The following is a 25,090-nucleotide window of genomic DNA, read 5'->3' as shown; positions in this document are numbered from 1 at the left end:
ACTCAGTGATGGGGACAGGAGCGAGGCGGCCAGTTTGTAAGAGGTTTTCCTTGTGCACAGGGGCCAGGAAGTGGGGGGAGTGTGGTGGTGAAAGGGGACGGAGGGGTTTGAGCACGTTAAAGGCCCGAGAGAGACAGTGCTCGAGAGAGACCCATTAGGTGGTGGCTTCAAAGTCTCCACTGGGATTAGCCCTGGGACGCAGGGGCTGATTCTGACAGGAGGCGTCTCGGGGAAGCCTTACCGCTGGGGGAGAAAGGGTGACGGCGCTGCAGGGGGAGCCAGCCGAGGGAGGCTGGGTTTGGCGGGCCTGGTGCGGGGCAACTTTATTTTCTCTTATTGAGACAATTCTAAGGTGCTGTTTTCCTTTAAGGCATGCGTTTCCCAAGGGTGTGTTTGCCTTCACACGGCCTTGTCCTTTTCTAGGTTCTGGTGTCCTGGAGGGCACGCGGGCGGTGACTGTCCTCTCTGGGGCCGTCCTGTCCTGGCAGGACTTTCTCTGCTCCTCACCTGAAGGCCCGTCTTGTTTGTTTTGTGTTGGAGCCTGTCTCCCTGACTTAATAGATGTCCCTAGATAAGAATATTTTTCTACACTCAGAAGTCGCTCCTCGTCTTTGGAGCCAGCCTGTTCCATTTCTCCTTCTCCGGACCTGGGCCTCTTCTCTTTGACGTTAGCTCTTGGCTTCTCTTGACTTTTGACTCTTTTTTTTTTTTTTAATTTGGAACATCCTGAACATCCCAGGGTATTTTCTCATCTTTCGGGTCTCCTTCAGAACTCTGGGCCTTGACTCAAGAGCTCAGCATCCGGGATGATTCCTCAGCTTTTTAACAGTGAGAGTTTCCCTTGCATCTGTTCTTAAGTGCCCTCTGACCTCCTGGAGCAGTGGCCTTGAAATTAATCTAGAGGTGTCTTCTGTCGCGTTATATATTCTGGAACTTTTTCAGTGTTTGTTTATTTATTTTCTTTTAGTTTTTGCTTTCTGTTTCTTTCCGAGCGGCCCACAAACGTTTGGTTGCCTGCTTTGTACCATTTTGATTACTAGTGGCAACACTGTTGATGTCGCCAAGAGTCTGTCCTCAAAGAGCTAGGGAGGCCAGAGAGGGTCGATTGTCTTGTTAGCTGTAAACTCCTAGTGGGCAGGAGCCAGACCGCGCGGTGCCTGTCTTGGTAGGCATGTTCTAGCTTTGGGAAATAACCTCCTATAAAGACCGCGTTAGGTCACAGCCTTTGCTCAGAGTGATAACACTGGCTGCCTTCCCCTAGGTATTGTGACCTCTGGTCTTTAAGTGCTTCTGGTTTCTGAAACCCGTATTGGACTTGTAAAAGTTGTGCTCTGGTGCAAGCCGAAGATTTCAGTATCTGCTGCGGCGTTTCCATCTTGGTTCGCCTCCCAGCCTCCTCTCAAGCAGGGCTGGTACCCACTTTGCGCACACGAACAGTGCAGTCCTGTTGCAGCATAAAAGTGTGGACGTGACTGAATGTGAACTGGAGTCCACGTGGCCGTATATTATCAGCTAAATGGATGAAACAGTGTATTCTTTGCACATGGAAGAGCTTCGTCAAATACCTTTTCACTGACTGAATATGTTCCAAATTTGGTTCATGGCTGTAAGCAGAACTCTGTCCCTACTGTGTAATTTTAATAACTTGCTCTGAGTCATTTTGTGCTACTAGTACCACACTTATTGTTTCAGTTCCTTTGTGCACAGTCGTTTTTGGTGTTTGCCTGTTTGGTGATGTAGTCCTGGGCTGGGGGGATTACTAGGCAGAGTTCAGCTTTGAATTGACTTTGTAACTCTTTGCCGCCCAGTATTCTTTCCTCAGTTTAGAATTAACGCTTTCGGAGAGGCTCAGGGATTTAAAGTTGCTCCCTGTGGTGCATGGAAGGAGTAGTGTCTGAACACTTAGGGAGCAAGGTATCTAGTCCTGGGGGAGGAATGACATTAACCAGAGAGGTTGCAAGGAGAGAGGGAGCAGCTCATGTTGGTCTCATCCTGGGAGAGGCTGTCCACAGCCTAGAAAGAGGAGGAACAGACTCGCTTTCCGTCTCTACAAAGTAAGATCTTAATTTGAGGGGAATGATTGCAATTTTTCAATATAGTACATCCATCTATTTCAATGGCAATAGGAAAACAAATGTCTTATAACCATCCTTTTAGATTTAAAACATATCTTGGTTCTTGGTTTTCCATAGTATTTTTGTATTTGCATTTTGTACATCTTTTCATTACCCTGATTATTGATTTAAAGACCAGCAATACACAGAAAGCCCCAAATTCCCCCGTCACCCGCCTTCGTATTTTAACTACACACTGCAGTCAACTTGGATTCCAAAGGCCCTACTGAAGCAGGACTTGCTCTGTGAGATATTCCAGGGAGGAAGACTGTTGAAATGTTACTCCTTTTTAAAGGTTGGCGTGGTGATTTTGAATGGTCACAAGGTTTATCAGCGATGCTGAAGGCCCATCCCCTGCCTGAGCTGTAATTAAAAACGGATAGCTTCTGCACTGGGTGTCCATTGCATCACACAGGCTGACAGAAACCTCTTCCATTTCTCATATGTCCGGTTCCTTGCAGGCCGTCCCTCCAAAAAGAAAATTACAGACACAACAAAATCTCAGGGCGTCATTTAAAAGAATTGTGTACGGATGAGGCATTAAAGGGTTTAGAACAGAATTTTTCTTTTAAGCTGTATTTATGGCTACTTTTTCCTGCTATGCAGTTTAGAAGTTTGTGGTTTTATTTCTGAGGCTGTTTAGTTTCTTAAGATTGGCAGATTTCATCTGAGACAAACAATATTGCCCTGCATTTTAATGTTTATTCAGCATTTTTCTCTTTGTGGACACTGATATAACTTAGATCAACTGTGTAAGTGGAAGTTCCAAGTTTTGTTTAAATGGAATGTGTCCTATATCCAAAATAGTGGGGATTTGTCTCTCTTGGCCTCCATTAAATAAAGATGTGAATTAACTTACAGGAAATCCTCATAATAATAAAGCTGTAAGCTGTGTATAAATAATGAGAATCAAAACTCCGTGAGGATCAGGAATTAAAACAACAAAACCCGTGCTTTCAGTGACAGTCAAGCCTCCCAAGTCAGTGTCGTAGACGTGGCGGCTTTAATAATGCAAGCCGTCAGTGACTCAGCACAGGAAGCATCTCTAGGCTGGCAGTGGTGTGTGGTGGAAGCTCTGTTGAATTCAGTTTATTCCTCTACTTACAGGTAATTTGAAGGCTATTGTATTCTGCCGCCTCTTGATGCTTGAAAGTGTGGGTCATGTGGATTTTTTGCTTTCCTTATAGATGTTTTGGAGGGAGGTTGTACGGAGAGATTTGAAATCACATGGACAAAATCCTCTAAGCCTGGAAGTCCTGCTAGGCCAGCTAATCTTAATATCTAATATTGTCAAAGATGTTGCAAGAAAAAAGAATTACAAGACAGTCTCATTCATGAACATACCTGCAAAAAATCCTTAAAAATAACAGTTAGATCTGTCAGTGTAAAAGGGTAATATATCATGAGCGATTTGTGTTTATTCTAGAATGTGGTGTTGGTTTAACATTCAAAATCCAATGTATCCCACCATATTAATGAAGGAGAAAAAACTATGCAGTCATCATTAGATGCAGAAAACACTAAAATTTAATATGTATTCACGATGAAAAACTTTTAAGCAAACTAGGAAGAGTATCAGAAAACTTATAGCAAATATCTTATTAATGATTGAAATAATGAAAAGTTATCCTCTGAAATCGGGAATGAGATAAGGATGCTTTTATTACCACATTTAGTGAACATCATGCTGTAGGTTCTAGCCAGTGCAGTAGATTAAGAAAGAGAAATAAAAGATACAAGAGTTAGAAGAGAAGAAAAAAAAAACAATATATGCAGGCAATACTATGTGTATGTAGAAACATGCAGAAGAAGTAGTAAGTTATTAGACTTAAGATGTATGTTTAGAATAGTTGCTGGATTCTCATAAGCAATTAGAAAGTGAAGTAAATAAAGCTACTATTTATGATAGCATTAAAAATCCAAATATATAGGAGTAGAGCTAGCAAGAAATTTAACAATAACTTTACATCAGAAACTGTAAAGTATTTAGAGAATTTAAGGAAGAGGTAAGTAAAGGAGGAGTACACCATGTTCATGGATTGAAGAACTAAATACAGAGATGTCAGTTCTCTCTACATTGATCCGTAGATCGTGTTCAGCCCGAGTCCATAGCCTGAAAAATTTGGGGTGGTGGTGGAAATTGACTATTTTTAAAATTTATTTGAATGTAGAGGGCCAAGAATTTTAAGATGCTCTTGAAGAATAACAGGTGGCAGGACTTGTCAGATATCAAGAGTTTATAAAGTCATAATATTTAGGAAGTGTGGTATTGGCATAATTATAGGCAAACAGATTGATGAAACTGAATAGAAAGCCCTGAAACAGACCCACACATGTAGACATTTAATTGTTAAGTGCAAAATAGTTTGGAAAGGACAGTCTTTTTGATAATTGGCGCGTGATCCTGAGATGGATGTCTGTAAGTGACATTTGACCCCTACCTTATACCATGCATAAAAATCAATGCCAGAGAGACTATAAAGGTGAAAGATAAGAAAAGAAAATAATATAGGATAGCTTCATGACCTGGAGTAGGGGAAAATGTCATAAACAGGAAGCCCTGACCATGAGTAAATGCTAAATTCAACTAAATTAAGAACTTCTGTTTGTTAAAATATACCATTAAGACTAAAATGTAATCCATAGGCTGGAAGAGAATATTTGAATCACAGGTAAACTGACATGTCTCCTACCTTGAAAATTGAAAGAACGGCAGAAATCAATAAGAAAACCAGCTAATCCAACAGAAAAAAATGGGTAAGAGATTGGAGTAAGCCCTTTACGGTTATGCAAATATAGACATACACATGGCCAGTGAACATGTGAAAAGAAGCTTAAACTCATTAGGATTTGGGAAGTACAGATTGAAATAATCCTGACCATAGAGTCATCAGATTGGCTAAAATTGGAATGAGCAGCAGTCTGTCGTGTGGACAACACGGAGCACCTGGTGCTTGTATACCTGATTGATGGGTGTGTAAATTGGTACAAACATGCTGGAAAATTGTTGAGCGTGGTTTACTAAAGTTGACAATTCACATACCTTATGAACCAGAATCTCTTCTGGGTATACAAACCCCCACCAGAAATGTGTGACTACCAGGATACATGTGTGGTGCTATTTGTAGCATCATTGTTTGTAATAACTCCATTTGGAAACAACCCAGATGTTCATCAGCAGTAGAATGATTAAGTTGTGGTGTATTCATACACTATTCGGTGACAGAAATGAAGAAAAATTAAGCTACATGCAACAACAATGATAATCTCACAGATTTAATTTTGAGCAAAAGATGCTAGATGTAACAGAATCCATAACTGTGAGATTTTATTTAAATAAAATTAAGAAGAGATGTTAGGAGGAAAGTGGTTACCTTTGGGACAGAGAAAAGATTAATACCTGAGCGGGGCATGGTGGGCACTTCTGAGGGCGTTCACAATGCCCTATTTCATGATCTCAATGGTGGTCACCTGGGTTTGCCCACTGTGTGACAGTTCTCTAGACTGTACATTTTTGAGGCCATGAACTTTTCTGTGTATGTGTAATACTTCCAAGAAAAAAGTTTTAAAGGTTTAAGTAGAAAAAGAAAAGGAGATATTTGAGTATTCTAATTTTTTTTAATGTAATTGAAAAAAAAACAACTCTGTTTTCACCTTGGCAATCTGGAATTTCTTTAATAGCTGGATTTATTTTATAGATTACGTTTATACTCATGTTTGGATATAGCTCTCCTTTTCAGTTCATGTCAAGTTTTAATTTGACTAATTTTTAAGTGATAATCTTGTCAGTGATAATCAGCTTGGTTTTTGAGCCAGCTCCTCCCCTCTTCCCGTCTCTTGGGAACTTTACTGCTACATACTTTGGAATGATGGTACATCATATGGTTATGTAACGTCTGTTCTTGCTGTCTTGAGAAAGATATAAGACAGTGGTTCCCAAATTTGCACAAAAGAATCACCTGAGGATCTTAATTTCATTTTTGATTGTTGCCCTTCTGTAGAAAAACACTTAATTTTTTTAAAAATAACTTTTTATCTTGAGACAGTTGTAGACTCAGGAAGTTGCAAGAGTGGTGCAGAGAGGTCATACGTACCCTTCACCCAGATTCCCCCAGTGGTAACGTCTTGTATAACTATGGCACATTATCAAGACCAGAAAATTGACATTGGTGCAATCCATAGACCCTATTCACTAGTTTGTACTGGTGAATTTTACTAATCTGTACATGCACTCATTTGTGGTCCTATGCACCTTAATCTCATGTAGGGTCATGTAACCACCATTGAGTTGTGGACTGTCATTCCCACAAAGGAACCCCTTCATGCTTCCTCTTTGTGGTCACTGTGGTTGATTGCTGTGTATTGATCTGTATCTTGTGACCTTGTAGAACCTGTCTTTTAGTTCTAGTAGTGTCATCGTGGATTCCCTGGGACTTTCTGCATGTAGGATCATGACATGCAGTAGTCATGAAACTGACTAGCAAGGCAGTTTTAATTCTTTTCTGATCTGGATGGTCTCCTTTTCTTTTCTTTTACTGCACTGGGTGGAAGCTCCGTTACAACACTGAATAGAAGTGGTGAGAATGGAGATTCTTGCCTTGTTCCTGATTTTAAGGGGAAGGCATCAGCCATTCACCACGAAGTATGATGTCAGTTGTAGTTTTCATAGATGACCTTTATCAGGTTGAGGAAGATTTTTTTCAATTCTTAGTTTGCTAGGAGTTTTTAATCACAAATGGGTGTTGGATTTTGTGAAATGCTTTTTCTGTGTCTATTGAGATCGTCCTATGACTTTGTCCTTTATTAATAGGACATACTGTACAAATTGATTTTTTGGAGGTTAAACCAACTTTGCATTCCTGGGATGAATCCCATTTGTTTGTGGTATCTAATTCTTTTTATATGTTTCTAGATTTGGTTTGTTACTATTTTGTTGAGGATTTTTGCAACTAATTCATGAGGGATATCAGTTTGTAGTTTTCTTGTGATGTTTTGGTCTGGCTTTGGCCAAGGGGTAAAACTGGTTTCATAGAATAGTTAGGAAGTATTTCTTCTTCTAGATGAATTTGTGAAGGATTGGTATTTCTTTTTTAGATACTCATCTGTGAAGCCATTTGGGCCTGAGCTTTTCTCTGTGGGAAGATTTTAAATTACTATTTTAGTCTCTTAACTTGCTATATGTTTATTCAGCTTTTCTCTTTCTTTTTTTAGTCAGTTTTATTAATTTATATGTTTCCAGGAATTTCCTTTTTCATCTAAGTTGTCTAGTTTGCTTGCATAAACTTCTTCAGAGTGTTCCCTTAGAGTCCTTGTGAACATTTTTATGGCTGGTAGTGATCAATGTTTTTTCTTTCGTTCCTGATTTTGCCAACTTGTGACTTCTCTTTTTTCACGGCCAGTCTAAAGGTTTGTCAGTTTTGTTGATCTCCTACCATTTAGGTAGGATTTAACCTCAAAATTGTTAAAAATGATTTGTGACTGTTTTGATTATAGAATTTTAGAATGATGATTGTCTGGGACTGTCTGGGACTGTCTTTCTAATGTGAAACTGCAAAACAAGAAGAGAGAAACCAAATTAAAGTACAAAAGTAAGTAAAATATATAAGCTAGAGAAAGGGAAGGATGTGATGATTCATTATAAGCAAATTATTTAAATATAATCATTATTATTTTTTGCTTACCTTTTATTGAGTAATTTTGGATGATAGACATATAAAACTCAAATATTTCAGTGTTCCATAGATTATATAGGTGAGTAGTCTGGTTCCAGACAAAGGTTAAATTGAAATGCCAAGAACAGGAAATAAAGTTGAAAATAATTAAAAAAAAATTGAAAATAATTCTTCCTCTTTACTGAGGAGACATTTGTATTTTGGTTTGTTTTGCAGATGCGCCAAAATCTTATATACGTTATCACTTTGTCTATTTTATCTTTTTTTTTTTTTTTTTTTTTTTTGTCTCTTTGAACTCCTTTGGCGGGGGGAATGAAAAAAAGACAGAAAAACACGAGTCTTTGCACCCTGCTCCCCCGTGCCCCCACCTCATGGTGGATCTTCAGGCATGATGCATAATGCCTTGTGATGCCCCCTTCCCACCCAGAGACGACACTGCGGACGGTTCGTGTGCTCACTGTGCGTGTAGTCTTCAGAAATGAATGAACGAGCCCAGAAAAAATGAAACAGAATTGTGCCAAAAACACATGATTTCTAGACTGACTGCGTTTCTGAAACCTTAGATGTCGAAAATGAGAGATGCCTGCATTTGTAGTCGTTTCTTACTGTGTATTTTTGGCTTTCTAGTATGTAAGATTGCACTTAAAAATAACCGCTTAGGTTTTTCCCTTGAGAAGAGTATTAGGATGGATTCTTATTAATATGAATGTGTCCCAAAGTTGGCTTTCATGTTTGGTTTTTTCCCCTCTGAAGTGCTGTAGCATAATGCAGCTTAAAAATATGTGCAGTTTCTATTTCTATCAGGAATGTCTGAAAGAGCCTCAGTGAATGGTATTCCACTCTCAGTGGGCTTTGTATAAACGCGGCCAAGCATTAGACTCATATGCTTTTGAAGGTCCAGTTAGCATTCAGATATTATTCTGAAGTGTTGGGTTTCATGTAATACATTTTGGAGCTTGTTGACCCCCCCCCCCCCCCGCCAACTCTACTGTCAGCCTCAAATTGTTTCTGGTAATTTTGGAATTTCTCTTCTCTCTCTTTTTTTAAGGTTATGTTTGTTTTGCAGGCAGTGGTTGTTGGTGAAATGGGGGGACACTTCCTTGTCCAGATGGAGAGAATGTGATTTCTGTTCCTAAATTGAGTAGAATTTTATTTATCCCGGTCTTCTCATTGAAGTACTAAAATAAATCAGAAGATTCCACAAATTTCACTTAAATTTAAGTTTCTAGAACGTCTGAAGTGTTAGGGATAAAACAATACTGAGTTAAACCGCATTTGAGGAAAGTTGAATGAATACAAACCAGAGCGGTGTGGGTCGGCCGGAGCTCTTCGGTCTGTTTTGTGCCCCCGCCCCCAGATGCAGAGATGGTAAAGACTGTATCCTAAGGTTATATTCTGATGCTGTCTTGTTGTTCAATCTAGGAGTTTCATAACTTTTTTGTCCCTAATATCTTCTTGCGACCTTATGTAAGTTGTCCAGTTAGCGTCAGTTTTCTCACTTCGCCGAGATTTCCTGTATGCATGTGTATGAATGTAAGTATTTCATGGGCTTCTTACCTTGAGTTTTACTTTTGCTAATAATTGCTCCTTCTGGAAGGAAAATAAGGGCTGAACTTCACAAATGCATATTGTGGTGGGAGGAAGCCGCAGTGGCTGGGTCAGCCAGAGAAGCTGGAGATGGACTAGGAATTGCCACATTTCTGAGAAATTAGGATGGAGAAATCAGTTGGAAGCTTTCACTCTGGTTCCAACCAGCGTCACTCATGACCGGCTGCTGGGCGTTCTGATGAAAATTTTATTTAAAAACAAGGTTACAAAACCACTGCTCTGTGGGCAAGGGCTCCCAAGTTGTGTTATCAGGGAAGACAGTCAAAGCTTCTTGGCTTTTAATTTTTAATTCTCACTCACCAGAGATTCTTTCCTGGACAGCTGTTTGCCGGACTCCATGCCTGCGAGGCTCTGGGATCAGAGCAGAGGGGCTGTATGGAGCACTAAAGAGAGAGGACTGTGCAGAGGTGATCGTTCAGCCTCTGCTCTGGGACAGGACATTAGCAGGTGTGGACTCAAACGTGTTGGCTGCAATTGCCCTTGGGTCTTAGAAGCAGGAGTAAAGGCACCCTCTCTGATTGGTAGGTAGACGCGTGGCTCCTGGAGCCTGAGTTCTGTGATACATCCGATTCCCCTTGCCAAGTTCTCGAACCAGATTTGTGGCTCCCCTGAAGCAGACGTGTAGGGCTTGAGGGATGGCGTCTGTGGGTCCCCTTTCTACCCGTTTAGTGCTTCTCTCCTTATTGTTCTTTTCTCTTTTTCGCCTGCCTCTGACAGATGCTGTCTTGCCTGTTGGAGCACCGTGGGGTGTGCGTAAATGCCGTCCTGTGTGGATGGTTTCAGGCTCAGGGCTGGGTGACTGCTTGCCTCTCAGACCTGATGAGATAGAATTGCAACCCAGTCAAGAGCAGGGAGGAGTTTGCGGCCAGACTGATCTGGGGCCAAATCTTGGCTTTGCCATTTATTAGTCATGTAGTTTTGAGGCCATTTCTTTACTTCTGAAACCCTGGATTTCCTCATCTGAAAAAGCAATGCCTACCCCACAGAGTTGGTGTAAGAGTAAAGGAGGGCACGTGAATAATGAATGAAGGGTTGAGTTCTGTGCTGAGGACGGAAAACCGCCCAGTGATGTGCAGAATAAAGCACAACAGCAACAGCAAGGAAACTTCTCAGAAACCTTCAGACCTGGGTGTGCATCTTGGGGCCACACTTGGAAGAGAGGCGCAGGGCAGTCTCCATGTCCTTTAGCTCTTAACATGTCTCCTAAGAGGATAGGTAACTTGAGGGCATAATTAGTTATTGAGAAAAATGTTGACAGGCACCTTTCTGGATATTTAAAAGTGGGGCAGAAAGAAATTAATACTAAGTTAGTAATTTGCAGCCTGAGGTCTCAGTGCAAAGAGGGCAACAGCCATGGTCCCGCGGTTCTCATGATCTATGGTGTTAGGTGTCTTAGTTACATGATCAAATTTGATGTTTACAGCAGCCCTCTTTCTTTTCTTTTCATTTTTGGAGGGGGTGGTTAATTAGGTTTCTTTCTTTCTTTCTTTATGTCGAATGGAGGTGCTGGGGGTTGAACCCAGATCCTTGTGCATGCTAAGCACGCACTCCACCACTGAGCTATACCCTCCCTTCTTACAGCAACCCTCTAAGGTTGCGTTTTACTCAGATGATCCTGGTTTGCATGAAGGTAAGTTCCAGAGGCAGCGGAGAGAAGCAAGGATCAGAAAAAGCAGGATTCTTAACTACTCAGCCATAAAAAAAAGATAAAATAATGCCATTTGCAGCAACATGGATGGACCTGGAGATCGTCATTCTAAGTGAAGTAAGTCAGAAAGAGAAAGAAAAATACCATATGACATCACTCATATGTGGAATCTAAAAAAAGAAAGACACAAATGAACTTATTTACAAAACAGAAACAGACTCACAGACATATAGAGAACCAACTTATGGTTACCAGGGGGCAAGGGGGTGGGGAGGGATAAATTGGGAGTTTGAGATTTGCAGATATACACTATTATATATAAAATAGGTAAACAGCAAGGTCATACTGTACAGCGCAGGGAACTGTATTCAATATCTTATAGTAATTTATGGCGAAAAGAATACGAAAAGGAAGATATGTGTGTATATGGATGACTGAAGCACCATGCTGTACACCAGAAACTGACACAACATTGGAAACTGACTATACCTCAATTAAAAAAAAAAATACAAACCTGGTTAAGAAAAGAAGAACTAGGATTCTTTTCCGTAATGGGTGACACACAGAAAGGGTCGCCTGGGTTGCAGGTGGCAGGTGAATGCATAAAGCTGGGCGGGGACTCCTGATGGAGCAAGGGCCTTTTTCCCTCCAGCGTGTGCTATTATTTTGTCTGTATATTTCTTATTTTTGTTGTTCCTTGAGCAGTTTTTCCCAACAGTGGCCCTGAACACACTGCACAGTGGGTTTGGGGTTGTCTCTAGAGTCCCCTCCTGTGTTACGGTTACAGAAGGTCCCTGTCCCCCTTCTTAAAGCCTCGACAGTCGTTTGAAGCCACTTTTGCTTTCTCGTTGTTGGTCGGGAGGCTGTGGAGGACCATCTTCATCCCACCCCCCCACCCCCTGCCACAGCATGTGGTGACAGGCGTCGGAGGTGTGGCGTGGTTGCCCCTCGGGAGCCCTGGAGGGCGTGGCGCGCAGAGGCCAAGGGCTCCCCAGAGAAGTGATCTGCCCAGAGGCCCTGAGAGCTCAGTGCTGCCAAGTACATTTTGGGCTCAGTGCACTGAATCTCTGCCCTCCTGGAAGATCCTGCATTTTTGCCTAATGTTTACTGAAACCTCTGAAGTTTAAGTGGTACCCCTGGGGCTCTGCCTACCCACCCCTCCAAGAAAAAGAACAAAAAGACACTTGGTTTTGCCGGATTGTGGAGAGCCAGCTAGCATTACCACAGGGGCACTTCAGCGTTGGTTAGTCACAGGGGACCAGTAAATTAAGAGTGCGGGGCCTTTTCCTATTCCTCTCTTTAAGGGCTGATCGTTTCTGCTGGAATACAAATGAAACGTCTCAGGATTTTAAAGATCTTTGCTATGAAAATCCCTGACTGTGGCAAATGAGAATGTCTTATTATAATTCATGGGAAATAGTTGCCAAGAGTACTTCCCTAGGGCGCTTATTTTTAGAGTTAAAGTGTGCCTTCAATTTCCAGTACTAGGCGGCGAACATCATTTTTCTGAAACAGTAGTCATAGAATCTGGAATTAAGACTCTTTGGCCTCTGTGAACCGAATCTATATTTGGTATCTTCGGTGTAGTATGTTGAGAGTTCTGGTTGTTAACCAAAGAATTATTTATTGCAGAAATTATTAAGGACAGCTTATTGGAATTGACTCATAATTTCATCCATTTCTTCACAATTACCAGGTAAAAGGATGATTTATCTTGAGTTCAGTCATTTCCTTAATTTAAAATAAGGAACTTATCAAATATGTTTCAGTTTTATGTTCAGTTATCTAGGGACATTCGTAGGCAGTGAAGAAACACGCGAGATAATTATTCAGGAATTTTACTTGCTAGTATTTGTGTGTTGAAGGTACATACGGGATAGGAGGCTTTGGAATCTCTTGCAAGGCCAGTGTTGCCCTGTGGACGACCTTCCAGAAAGTTGTAACTGTTTCAGAGCCTTTGTGAATAGAAAAATGGGAACAGACCCTCCTTTGACGGTTGAGATAGTCTGTGCTGTTTGGCTGGGGGGCCGGGGGAGGACCTGCATTCCATCCTCCGGGAAAAGGCGGTGTAGGGGGCAGAGTCCCTCTGAATCCAAGCTCCCGTCATCACATGCGTGCTGTTCTCCCAGGTGACAAAAAGGAAGAAAAACTGAAAACACTGACAGAAGTGAGTGAATATGTACTTGTAACAAGTAATATTTTCATGTTAAAGAGAAAGAATGAATTGGTAACACTTGGAGAAATACCAGACAGGGATAAAGGGGGAAGAGTCCATAGACGTCAGAATTACACGGTTTCGGGACCAAGACGATACTGAATAATGACCTGAGTTTAAATAGCAGCCTTCGCAGGACCCCGCTCGGCTGGTGGACTGCTGCAGTGGTGCCTCCAGGTTGGGGCTGAGTCACTCAAGTGTGGCCTTAAACTAACTTTAAAAAAATCGCGTGGTTAGTTATGACGCGCTTACAGCGGTATGGTAGGTAGGTGTGGTTTTGCTTTGTTGGTCACGTGGGGAGATATGAGGATGAAAACGTGACACGTGTCGCTCATGTTGACAAGGACATCCTTTCCTTACGGTTTGCTTGACTAATAAGTTAGATTGTACGCTTCTGGAAGGCAGAAGACTGGCTCTTCTTCCTCTTAGGGTTTGGCGTACAGCTTGCGTACAGCAGGTGCCTAATAGTCTCTGTGGACGTTACCAGTGAGGTCAGCATTCACGGCTGAGTCTGCGTCGTGACTGTTGGGCCATGTATCGTACGGAATTTGGAGGAGTGCTGGGCTCGGTTGGCAAGAACCTGGTTTGAGTGCTGCTTGGAATTGTGATGCCCTGATGGGTCTTCATTTAATGCATAGTTTTGGTTGTTTATAGAATTTTCAGGAACAAAGTAATTTTTTCTTCAAGTAGTTTGACATTTGGATTCTTTTATTCAATCATGCTTGGAAAGACCTCCATTGCAAGATTATTTTAAAAACTCCTCTGTGTTTCTTCTAGTCCTTTGTTGGCTCCATTTAGGCCTTTGGTGGCAGGGGTAGGGAAGGACTCAGTTTGAGCCCCCCACCCCAACCCCGTAGTGGGTACTCAAATTGTTACCCGTTTATTGAGTGGGTACCTAATTAATGAGTAATCTTCGCTCCAGTGATTGGAAATGCCACATCCGTCTCATTCTGCGTTCCTAGATGTGTATTAGTCATTTTCTGCATTTTCTAACCTGTTCTGTTAGAGGTTTATTTACTCAGAAGTCAGCACCACACTGTTTTAATTTTCATAGATTTCTAGAGTCTAGGTGTCTGCAAGGGACGCAGTCTACTCTTTTGTCTCCTTTTTCAGAATTGTCTCTCTTTGCTTGTTTTCCCATAAGAACTTTAAACTCGGCTTGTGTAGTTCCTAAGAGGATTGTTGGGGATCCTCAGAGGCAGTCGTCCATGTGATGAATGACACTGTGGTTCTTGGGGCCCCATCTGTACCGTTAAGTCTAGAGACTTGGTTTTAGACCTCGTTCTGGTATTAACTGGCTCTGTCATAAAAAATCATATTCATGTTTGACTATTTCGCAGGTGTTTGCAAGTGCTTTTAAAGAATCACTGTGTACTCACCGTTTTCCTTTACCTTCTCAACCTCTGGACGTAACTATTGTTAAGAATTCTTAAAAATTTTTTTAGCATCACAGAGGGGTCCTCGTCATTGCAAAAGTTGGAAGCAACTGAATTAGAATTCTCTAAGCTCTTTTTTGTGCTCAAATTCAGTTCTAAGTAAATGAAAGGTGGTGTATCACCAACCCAATCAAGGACGGAATTTAAATCTTTGTAGCCACTGAAAGGGCTACTCTACCCAGAGATACTGGAGAACTGGTTCTTGGCAAGATCATTTGTCTGTTTCTTTCTTTTGCTCTGTAAGCAGTTGGTGTTTTGAAAGGAAGCATATTGTCTAGATTTTCAAAGTTCTCTAAAAACAGGATGGGGGAGTGCGTTATTTTCGAAGCATGTAAACATGATTGCATCTTCAGCAGAATTAAGTGCTTTGAAAGCTTGCATTCTTTGTGTTGTCATTGTTGGCTACTGTGATTGAAGTAAGTATGTATATATCTTCTTCTCTTTTCTGAGTGTTCATTGTTAGGTTGGGCGAGAGCCCCTGGACAGAATGACTGTGGGAGAAGACAGTCAAGGCTGTGATGATTCTCAGGAGTCAAGCTTTACATTTTGAAGGGAAAATCACATCTGTAGTCTGTATGATTCTGTAACAGATTGGAAAATAACGGAACGAATGATGAGAGGAAATTGGCCTTCATCTGTTGGTGCATGTCAGTCAGCATTAAGTCAAAGTGAGTTTTTAAAATGAGGAGATGACAATTTTTTTTTTTACCCCCTTTGGAAAATTACTTTCAGGATTCATTGATTTTAAAATTGTTATAGGACTTAAAAAAAAACAAAACCCTGAAGCAATCTAGCAGACATCCTATAACCCTATCAGAGTAGTGTTCTGAAGCAGAGGGTGAGGTCTGGGATTTGCTGAGTCTGGTTACACCAGACTCAGTCTGTATGAGACGGAAGTCGTGTCTTCAGCAGGAGCAGATATGATAACCAGATAAACTGAAATTGCCGCTGTGAAATTAGAAAGATTAGAGAAGGGAGTTTAGGAAAGACAAGAATATAAGCAGAAACTAATCCTCCAGTATACGTCTGAAAAATTCGAAGTGGAAGTCAGTTTACTGAATCCAGACGCGGTTCGTGTGCTGAATAGGAGTCGAATGTGCCCGGAACGCGGGGCTTCTTTAGGTGAAGCTCTCCATGTGGGTTTCGTTTCCTTCGTTCAGGAGCTTGTGCAGTGAGAGTCAGCCAGAGTCAGAGTCTCAGATCCCATCCCTGGGAGGGAAGCTGACCGGCTCGTTATGGGTCGTGTCCGCCCCGTCCCATCAGCTGTGGCCAGGGAGTCAGGGGAGGGGGCGGTGTCACAAAGTCCAGGGCTTAGGGAGTCCCCTGCGTGTTTCCACTGAACAGCACCCCGAACTTGCCTTCTGTTCCGGTATGCGATCACAGATTACATACACTTGGGGAAATACGTACTTTCCCCCTTAGAGTCTAATTAGATCTTGGGCACCCTTTGCAATCTGAAACAGCTTGATTTATCGCTTATACTTGCAACAGGGAAGTGTAAGAGTGCCTGTGTACCCCTGTCCCGGCCAGCACTGGGGTTTTCCACGTGGTTTGCTCTTTGCTAATATAAGTGAAAATGGTCTTGAAAGTCACGTGAGGGTGAGCATTTCTTCACGCCTGCTTTCCTGTTAATCCCCGGGTGGATCGTGACCTGGTTCCCATCTGTTTTTGTTCAGCCGAATTGCCGGGCAGCAGGGAGCCTTCTGTTTTGTGAAAAGATGCGTTTGGGAAAAGTTTCAACTTGTTCCATCAGACATCAAATATAGCACGAAAAACGGTTCATCTTGGGGTGGCTGGGGCGGCGCAGAGCAGGCAGGTGGCCACAGAGCACAGAGGGAAGTGATGGCAGAGCCAGGAGCCGTCGTGGTCGGGGCTGGCAAGCTGTGGCTGCAGACCGAGCTCCGCGGGCATCCATGACTGTACAGCTGGGACGATCACTGCACTCGGCTAGTGGCAAAGACCCAGGAAGGCTGGGGATTCCAGGCTGGTACGGCGTTGGCCGTAGATGCTTCTGTCCAAGGGGTCTGGCTGGTTTCCCCTGAGCTGAATGCTCAGAGGGAAACCGGTACCATGATACTACTTTGGGAATGATTTTGCACACGTCTGGTATTTAAATCTCCCCTTCCATTATGTTGTTTCTCCAAAGCACCACAGAGCTGGGCTGGGTTATACCTGTGCCTCTCTCAAAATTAAACTAAAAGCAGTCATGTTGGTGGAGGCTGGGGTGCAGGGAGCCTTCCTCCGCAGAGCACGTGCTGGACCTCCTGCTTTGGATTGTCTTGAACACAAGCGAAACCACACAGCTGGGCTGGATGTTTCCTTGGATCAGAACGTCCGTGCGCATTGCCGTCATGCTTCACACGCTGAATTGCGGCGAGGCGGTGCTGGGAAGGCATCGCCCTGTTCCCTGGGCACCCTTTCCTCGACTGGCCACCCTCCTGTCCTGGGTTTCCGCCAGTGCAGGCAAAGGTGACCTCATTAGCTCAGGTTACAGGAGTGGATGGAACACGTAAACATGCCTTTGTTCTTGTGTGTGTAACTTTCCCTCCCCCTGTGAATGAAGCCAGTTCCTTGGAGAAAATGGACACCGAGGCCCATGTCTGAATAGCACAACAGCAGTTTCTCATTAATATGCTCTGTCTGTCCTCAGCTTGCAAGACGCTGTCAGTATGTTCTGTTTTTAGTTGTTTCTGTGCTAATAAGATTGCTATCTCTTGCTCTCTTTATAAAAATGTAACATGGTATTTACTTTTGCTTCAGTAATTTTTAAAAATTTTGACCTTTTTTATTTAAGAAGAAACTAAAGAGAGGCATAAGGTGGAAAACTGATGATCCTTGTAAAATGTCTTTGTTCCTACAGATGTCATCTCCAAATGCATCTCTTAAGCCATAGATATCCCCTAAAAATCTACTCATAGAAAGTGATCTGGCTAAGATTTAAGGACAAGGCGGATCTAGATGAGATCCCTAGATGAGATCACCAAAGAAAAGTTCCAAGTAAATATATCAAAAATCTGGTGGTCTCATAATTCTCTAGTTACTTCTGCATAAAAAGTAGGAATGAAATGCCACACCAACTTTTGGCCAAAGCTGTTGACTGCGTGTTATGTGCTGTGTACTATTCTGGGCACTGGGGATACATCAGATAGCAAAAAATTTAAAATTCCTTGTCCCGCCCTCACAGCTGCCACCTTAATGGGAGAAACAGTAAATACGGAGATAACTTAGCTAATCACACGCGTGCACACGGGGCGTGTGGGACGATGATAGGTGACGTGGAGGAAGGGGAGTCGCTGAAGGGTAAGGAGAGGGCCAGAGGCAGAGGGGAGTGAGAGAGAGGCGAGGGCGGACTGGTGGAGGGAGGGAGGGAGGGAGACAGGTACGTCTCTTAGGTCATCGTAAGGGTTTGGCTTTTCCCCGAGTGAGGCGAACAGCTGTTGGAGAGTTTCGAATGGAGGGGAGACATGACCAGACTTCCCCCTTGACAGAATTGCTCTGGCTTCTGAGCGGAGAGCAGGCTGTTGGGAGCCAAGGTGGAGACAGGAGAGGATAAGCTTTGCTGTATTATGGTTTTAATGAAGTTTATGATGTCACCTACCTCTGCAAAGCGCTCATATTTAGCCAATCTCTAATAGTATAATATCCTTCTGAAAGTTGACTTTTTAAAAAGCAAGTAATTAACATGCATTTAAATTATATTTACTTGTCAGGAAGTATTCCGGAATCCTTGGAAATACTTTTGTGCTTGTTTTTGCAGAGTGACTCCCAGGAGTTCTCCTCATGGAGTTATATGGTATTTTTACTTTACCATGTCTTCTCCGTCTCTAATATGAGGACTTCCCTGTCATTTATCTGTTGAAGAGTAATTTTCTGAAAGAGAAAGGTCATTCGATTGCGTGTGTGTGTTGAGTACAGGTTATTATCAAAGAGTGTTGCTTAGCTTGTGTTTGGAAGGACCTCTTGCCTTGGGGCATTTCCTGCCTTTCGAGGTACTCAGGAGTTCGTTCGGCCGCCGCCGCCGGGCACAGGCTCCGGGAGGCCTGTTGCTTTGTGTGCTTCCTGAGTTACCTTTGAGGGTAAGAAAGGTGAGAGCTTGTGAATGCTCTGCTTCCTGAAGATGCCGGAGGGTAAACCACAAAGGGCCAGACCCTTTCCTTTTATTTTAATCACTTTATTTTTCTTGACCATTTATGGAGCCACCTGGAACTTGCTTTTAGTTTTTATTTTGCATTATTTTTTACTATTAATCTTGTGGCTTAGTTATGGTAAGTCAATTTCATATTTTTAAATAGTTGATAATATCCTTATGTCACCTGTTATGTTTGCTTTATAAGCATTTATTTCCTCTGAGGTTCTCTTGCAGATTGATTTATTTACCCTTTCTGGGGCACTTACCAGTAAAATCCATGCTCCCCCAAAACAAGGAATTATTTCTTTTACTTTATTTTGTCCCCAGTACCTCGTATATACAACAGTACGTAGTAGGAATTCAACAAGTAATTCTAAAGAAATACCGTAGGTACTATTTTGTATACTTTCCCGCATAGTCTCACGTTGTGAGACTTTTATCGTGATTTAAAAAGTCTTCCAAAATGCAACATAGATGGTTGTTTGACAGTGTATTTTATAGATCTGGCATAATTTGCTTTAAATTAATTCTTTTGTTTGGCATATTTTGTTTCTTCTGAGCTTCAGTGTTATAAATAACACCAAAGGGAACATCTTTATGTATAGATCTTTGCACACATTTGTGTTTATTCCTTTGGGATGTATTACTAAAAGAATTATTCGCTGAAATAATGTAAGTCTCTTATCCTATACTGACAACAAAAGTGTAACAGTTTCTATTCCCACCGACATTCTAAGAGAGACCTCCTTCCTGGAATCTGGCCTCCAGCGCTGTTTCCTTCTCGTCTTGTCTTAATTCCCTTTGGCCTCCCACCTACTGTTCGTCTCTTCCCTTCCCGCAGTCAGGCCAGTGCTGACAGTTGGTGGACGTGTCCCCCCAGGCTCCCCTCTGTATTCACTAGGGATCTGGAGGTTCCCCTGCGCCTCAGCTTCACCATCTCCAAGGGTGTGATTATTACCTTCCCATCCAAGTCTGCTCCCTGCTGCTCTGTTCTCTGTTGAGATGAATGAAGGTTGAAGGTGTAGGTTCTCAGTTCTTCCCTCGTCCTCTGTATTCAAAGGTAATGAGTTACTTTCTAGGCGACTGAGATTTTGCCTTGTCTCTGGGGGGTAGTAATTTCCCGTTTCCGTCTCCTCTCGTGGGCGGTGTCCTTCTCTGCTCGCTCCTGGTGCTGTGCACTCAGCTCCGTCGGGGTGTGACTGGAGGCTGAATTGAATGTAGACGCATCGTAAAAGGTGACAGCCACGTTTATCAGTCTCGTTTGAGCACACGGGTCCCCTGCGGGGGAAGTTTATGGGCCCATTTGTTACAGTGGCGGCTGCTATACTGGATCCTTGGGGAGAAAACTAACTGAAGTTACTTGTTGAATTGCACCTGAAATCTCTGTGTCAGGTTTAGTATCATATAGAAAGCTTTGAGCTAGATTTTGATCCTGGACTATGTAAAAATTGTCATGGTAATTGGGAAAAAAGAAAAAACCCTCTGCAGTGCAGCATTTACATCTGCTGTTTCCATCTGATAATGTGCAGATTTCCTCAGTATTTTTGTGCATTTATGTAATAGGGTTTTTTTGGTCCAAATTCAAGATTCAGCATATTTAATGAAACTAAATGGTAATAATCCTGATTTGGTTGTGATCTCTTTGGTGTCTGACAGTGGCTTGCTGACTGTGTGGTGTTTTAGGAGGCTGTTGCAGTGTTTAGTCTAAGTTTGAAGAGTAAGGATGTTGGGTCATGGGGAGGTAAGAGTAGGTGCCACTGGTACCCAGGGGCACTCGTCCTCTTGGAGGAGCTGCGGGAATGCGGAACTCCAGGTGGGAGCTGGAGATAAAAAAGATGCAGCATCCCTTTTCAGTGGGTTGTGGACGCTCTGCAGGTCCCTGTGAAGGGCCAGCCTTGGCTGACGTGCTGTGGGTGAGTTAGAGAGTCAGGGTTGAGAGGACCAAGCAGGGCTGGAAGTTAAAGGTGTGGGTCCTGGCATGAACAGAAGCCAGGTGGACGTGGGAATCAAGGCAGGTCACATCAGGGAGCTGGAAACCATCCGGATGCCCAGGAGGTCAGGTGCGCAGGTGCCTAGGAACCGGCACACAGTCAGAAACCAGGGACCGTTTCTGGATGTGAGGGGGCAGCCAAGACTCAAGCCAGCTGAAGATGTGAAGCTGCTCAGTCAGCGCAGAGAGCACCTGTTTCATAGTTATTTACTGGCCTGGGACAGACTTCCAGGATTCTCTAACCAAGTTGTAGCTCAGAGTCAGGCCGTGGTTGGGATGCTGAAGTTAGACTTTGGTCTCCTTGGTGATCCTCTGATCGGTGGCATCATAACAATAAGCCAGCGTAGCCCTGTGATGTGCATGGTGTTCTAGACAGTACAGAGTGTGAGCTTCCATTTTTACCCTCAAGGGCTTCTCATTGTGTTGGGAAGACCGAACATGTGCATCGGAAGAGAAACCATAATGGAAAGGAAAGGTGTGGGTCACACCTGGGTTGCACTCACCATGAGTTCTCTGGGAGTTGGAGGAAGGGGTGGTCTGGCCGGGTGGAGGCCGTCCAGGAAGCGTGTGAGTCACAGGAGGGGCTGAGGTTGGAATACAAGGTGGGAGCTCAGGTGAGGAGGGCGTAGGTGCGTGCCTCTGCACCTGTACGTGCTGTTTCAGTCTTGCAGCTGTCTCCTGATTTGTCAGGTAGTGAGAGTAACATCTGCCTTGTTTGTGTCACGGCTGTTGTAGAGGTTAAACGAGATGATTTATGTGGAAGCCCTTTGTAAATGGCACCATATTCAGATGTAAGGTGTTATTAATAATTTGCTGTTTGCAGTGGGAGCCTGTTGGATGACAGCTCTGTTTTAATTCATTCATCGTATGTAAATGAGATTGTATTCTTGCAATCAAAGGTGTTTAATGAAGGTCGTGATTAGGTGTCGAGGGAGAGTCAAGAGACTGCTTTTAGGTAAGGTTCATATATATGTGTCTGCGATTTTACTTGTAAACTTATAAATACAGAATTATTTAGTGAAAGTTAATGTGTGATGTGTATCTGAAGTGTTCTACATTTTTGGCTAATAAAAAGGAGGCACATTTGACGAGTACGTTACTGAGCTGTGAGGAAACAGGAGTCCATTTAGTAGCAAAATTACATGACGCTTCTCGTCCCACATTCTGGAACAGACTATTTTTAGCCTCTCTTTGAATCAGTGACGAATTCCAGTTACAGGATTCAGTAATTAAAGCAGAGAAACATATAGCATCATTCAGGCAGGAAGATGTTTTTACTTGAGTTGGATCGGGCTCAGGGTTTAGACTGTTACCCTCTGGGTCTCCGGAATCACTGGTTTGTCGTCTCTGTGGGTCACAAGCAACAGGAATAGTGCCAGGACTTCGGCCAAGGACACAGTGTCCCCTTTTTAAGGAGGGAAGTCTAGAAAACTCTGGGATTTCTTAACCGGTGAGCTTGTGGTAACTGTGTCAGCAGCAGGATTCTGGAACAAGCGTTCAGGGACCCCTGGGCCTGCCCCGGTCTCCTGTCCTGGAGTCTCTGCCTTGGCCAGCCTTCCCCATCAGGGCCTCCGTCCCTCTGTCCCCCGCATCTGTCCTCCGTCTCCTCCGTTCTCAGGCTGCCTCTGAACATTGTGAAAGAAAACGACGTGAGGCTGCCAGTTGGTCCCACTCCACATTCGTATTTAATGGTTGGGGATTGTTCCATAATGTTGCTCAACAGCTTTTGGAGAACTTGCTCCCAGTCAGCAGTCTCCTCAGGCTGGAAGCTTTATTTTATCTCGTGCGAGTTATGGTTATTCTCTTTGTGCCCGTTCCGCAAAAGCTCATTAACTGTTTGGTGGACCTGCAGCGAGCGTTCTGAGGACCCCACTCTCCTGCCCTTCCCCTGGGGGAGCCCAGCCCTTGGAGCGGTGACCCCGGGGCCGACCCCAGGTCCTGGGACATCTGTTTGAAGTGGGTCAGGAAGACGCATCATGATTTTTTTTTAACCCAGGCACTTGAGAAAATTCACCTGTTTGACAAATTTCTTTTGAGTGTCGCTTGTGTGCTAGGCATTGAGCCAAGTGCTAGGAATTAGAAAAAAGAAAATGAAGAAGCTCTTTGACAGTGAGGAGTGCAGTTTTAGGACTCAGGTGGCTGCCTAGGGCCAGACCTCTGCCATGAGCATTAGAAATGTTATGTATTTAAAAAAAAAAACAAAACAGCTTAACAGTCATGGGTAGGCAGAAGCAACACATAGCGAGATAATCCGTTTTCCCTCCGTCTGCTGTGAGTTTCTGAACTTTTTCAACTTCGGTTCTTTGCGCTCTTAGCAGCCTAGTACTGTGTGTTGCTGTCGTGAACTACTAGGCAGATGTAAGACTGGAGCTCAGTCTGGGCTGCTTGCATCATCTTGGTGTGAGGCCCTGTGTGCTCGTTTACTGATTTGCTGTTTCATTCTGGACACAGCACTGTTCGGGAGGTTTCGTTGGGCTCCTTTCTGTGTGACGCCCTGGGGATACGGGGTCACAGGTGACCCTCTCCCAGCCCAGGGGGATGTCACAGTGCCCAGGGGACGGGCAGGAACGGTGCTGGGGGAGCAGGAGTAGCAATGACGGATGCTCTCAAGGGCTTGTTCATCATGTGCGAGGCCAGACTTGTCCTGGGGACCAGCTCCTTTGATTCTCCTACTCTCACTTTTGTAGTTGGGTGAAGTTAAGCTTAAATAAACTGCCTCAGAGTCTGTACGTGGGGCAGCCAGTTAGAGCTCAAGTGTGGCTCAAGAGCCCACTGCACTGTGGCATCCTGTGCTGCCCGGCTGCTTCGTGGGCACAGAGAAGGGAGTAGACTCTGTCTGCAGCCAAGCGGGGCTTTGCAGTGGAAGTGAACCCTTGCTGGTCAGAAGGGGGACATGGAGGCCCAGAGGCGGGAGGGCAGGTGTGGAGGGCGTGGGCACGATGGCAGCGTGGGGAGAAGTGGCGGGAGTGAAGCCTGGGGACGCTGCTCTGGAATTGGCCTTGGCCGCCCAATGGGACAGGGGAGACGTCTTTCTAACAGGACTGCACCCAGTGGGGACCCCACGGTAAAGCCGTTGGGACAGGCAGACTGGCTGCATTAACAGAAAGGATGTGGCTTCCCCAGCCATTCCTGACACACCTGCATCTGCGAAGGGCAAACTGGAGCACCTGGGACAGGACGGAGGGACCAGACCCCTAACCCTACTGCAGATCCTTGGAGGTTGCAGGGTTAATGGGTTTGGTAGATTCGGTTTGGTTTCAGAGGGCAGGACAGAGCATCGGTTGGAAGTTGTAAAGATGCAGGCTCTCACCAAACATGGAGCTGGCCGTCTTAGTGGGTGGCTACAAATTCCCGTCCCTGCACAGTGTTCATGCAGAAGTGTCCTGGCTGGCGGCGGGGAGCCTGAGCCCTGCCAGCTCCTGCCTGTGCGTTTGCTGTAGCTCCAGACGCAGGGGGGCCGGCAGACTCTTATTTCATGAGACGCTTGGACGGGGGGGTTTTTTGACCTCTCAGGAGCTCTTCCTGTCTGGGTGGTGACACAACTCTTGTCTTCACGTGCACCTTGCATCCTCTGTGCATCCCAGAGGACAGGGGTCAGTCTCTCGGGGTCATTTGTTCAGCACACACATTTTCAGTCTTTTCTTGGTTATTGCAGCCTCTTCCCCAAACGTCCCGCACAGATCGCTCCTGCCACCTGCACCTCCGAGCCTTGACGTGCCGTCTTTCTGTGTATCACCTCTGCCTGACTTGTGGTTGTGTCTCATGTGTGGTAAGAGGATGCTCAGAGTTTGGATCATGAGGGGTTCACGTGGCCCCGATCTCGGTCTGGGTTACTGTTATCTGGCTGAGGACTGTTAGCCCAGAGGTGTGGGCTGGCCACGGTTCTCTGCACAGTCATATCGTATCAGGAATTGATCGTTTTTGTCTTCCTATTTTGTGAGATGGTTATTGTTCATTAAATAAAGGGGAAGGAACTGTTGTTTTATGATCCTAAAATTTAGGTCTGTGATAAATACTTTTTAAATGAACAGATTACTCAAAACTGGGAGACTTTTCCTTCATCAGCACTCTCATAGAATAATTAATGTGGTTTTATTAATTATTAAACGAAGTGTCCCTAGCTGGGAGTGGGGTGCACGTAGGCATTCAGGGAATGTCAGCTCACGTTATTTTTGTGTTATTTATAGCAGCGTCTCTCCTGCTGCTTGCTTTACACACACGCACACACACACACACACACACACACACACTCCCTCACACTCACACTCGTCCTCACCA

The 25,090-nt window shown here is 44.0% G+C and overlaps 1 protein-coding gene across 4 annotated transcripts in view; it reads left to right on the top strand.

The window, feature by feature from the left end:
* Positions 1 to 25,090, top strand: part of WASF3 (WASP family member 3) — a 77,451-nt gene that overhangs the window by 4,221 nt on the left and 48,140 nt on the right. Inside the window, exon 1 of one of the 4 annotated variants that reach the window (XM_032496413.1) lies at positions 9,681 to 9,841. The exons of the other annotated variants lie outside the window; for them this stretch is intronic. The gene's annotated coding sequence lies outside the window, so the exon portion shown is untranslated. Of the gene's footprint in view, positions 1 to 9,680; positions 9,842 to 25,090 lie in introns of those variants that run through there. 4 annotated transcript variants of the gene reach the window in all.

The sequence above is a fragment of the Camelus ferus genome, chromosome 14 (genome assembly GCF_009834535.1).
Source record: "Camelus ferus isolate YT-003-E chromosome 14, BCGSAC_Cfer_1.0, whole genome shotgun sequence".
Lineage (NCBI taxonomy): Eukaryota > Metazoa > Chordata > Mammalia > Artiodactyla > Camelidae > Camelus > Camelus ferus.
Note: the sequence above shows the minus strand (reverse complement) of the source record. Positions and strands in the feature narration are given on the sequence as shown.